This window comes from Meriones unguiculatus, chromosome 8, assembly GCF_030254825.1.
Source record: "Meriones unguiculatus strain TT.TT164.6M chromosome 8, Bangor_MerUng_6.1, whole genome shotgun sequence".
Lineage (NCBI taxonomy): Eukaryota > Metazoa > Chordata > Mammalia > Rodentia > Muridae > Meriones > Meriones unguiculatus.
Window position 1 is genome coordinate 68,795,400 of NC_083356.1, and position 1,815 is coordinate 68,797,214.

The window sequence follows — 1,815 nt, forward strand, 5'->3', positions numbered from 1 at the left end:
CTTTCCCACTCTGCTGCCATACCGACCCCTAGCTAGGACTTCACCAGCCCTGCCCCTGAATAAGGCACATCATGTGGAGAGGGGAAAGTACCTAAGGGAACATCCCTGAGCCCAGGGCTCAGGCCAGTGGTAGTGGAAAGATAGGGAGTACTCCCTGAATAGGGGCAGGGACAGCTGCTGGCTCTTGCTGCTCAGCCTTAGTCATGACGTCATCACCACTGTGCCTGGTGAGGGAGACTCTAAAGTGTCCCGTGTGGGGCTAAGGCCTTGCATAGCAGGAAGGAGCCTGTGGATTTCGCATCATGGCCAGAGTACTGAGAGCCTCACAGTCCTGCGTGTGTACACTGCCCTCTTTGCTGGGAGGCCTGGATCCTGGGGCAGCACAGTAACCTCTCCAGGTGATGGATCGCAGTGTCTGCCCTGGTGCAGCAGATGTGGGGCTGCACTTGGCCTCAATCGCTCCCTAGGGACCCCCCAGATCGATAACATCCTGTGCTTAGCCCCGGCAGCCTATGATAAATGGCCTGGAATTGATTTCTACTTAATTGACAATTTGGTGAACCTGTTTGCAGAATCCTAGGTTGGGCAAAAGGGGAAGGCCCCGGGTGATGTCCCTAGACAGGGTGACAGCCAGGGGGCAGCAGAGGCTGCCCGGTGATGGCAGGGGACTCCCATTGTGTCAAGCCTGAGACCCCCCAGGCTTGACGGACGGACGGACGGACGGATGGTGTCACCAGCCAGACCTGGGGACTCCACACACACTCCCGGGAAGCGGGTCCTGGATGCCATTGCACTTAAGAAGGTGAGGCAGGTGGCTTTGTTATCAGGATAATGTCTGACCCTCAGTTTCCTCTTCAGATTGAGTGCCCACTGAGGTCTATCTGTTTCTACTGAGCAGGTCATTGCAAAGGCTGCCTGGCTGCCTGCCTGTCCTCTGCTCAGCTAAGGTAGCTCCTGGTACTGACCACCAGTGGTCCTCACACTCCGCTCTCTCCATGGTAGCTGAATGATATGGCAAATCAGATTAGGTTCCTCTCTACCTTCTTTCTTCCTCCCCTCTTCTCAGCTTTAGGGGGATCTGAGTCACCTCTTCTTCCTTCCTAGGACCTGTGCTTTCTGGCTAAAATGCGACCCCTTATCTGCACTTGGGGTTGTCCCACTAGACCATAAATGTTTTCACTGACATGCCCCTGAAGCCTAGCTTGGAACATGGGCTATCCTTCTGGCTTCTTGGGAGGTTAAGGCAGGAGGATTGCAGTTAGTTTGGGCAACATAGCAAGTTCTCTTAAAAAGAAACTAAGTATGGCAGTGCATGTCTGCTTTGTTGTTGTTGTTTTGGCTTGGTTTTTCGAGACAGGGTTTTTCTGTGTAGTCTTGGCTGTCTTGGACTTGATTTGTAGCCCAGGCTGGCCCCAAACTCAGAGATCTGCTCACCTCTGCCTCTCCAGCTGGCAGTACATGCATGTAATCCCGACACTTGGTAAATAGAGGCAGGAGCATTAGGAGTTCAAAGTCAGCCTGGGCTATATGAGACCCTTTCTAAAATGGAAGAAGAGAGGGAGCAGAGGAGGGGAGAGAAGAGGAAAAGAGAGGACAGGAGAGGAGAGGAGGGGAGAAGAGGAGAGGAGAGAAGAAGGGGGGAGAGAAAAACAGAAAGAGACTTTCCTTAATGACCACATCTGGTATCTGTAAAGCAGTTATCTGCAGGTCTTCTGGCCCTCTTCTGCTGGGCTGTCAGCTTACAAGTTTAGGGATCCACCTGTGAACTTGCACCTCCACAGTCTTCATGTATGCAGGGAGAGCAGAACCCAGGAA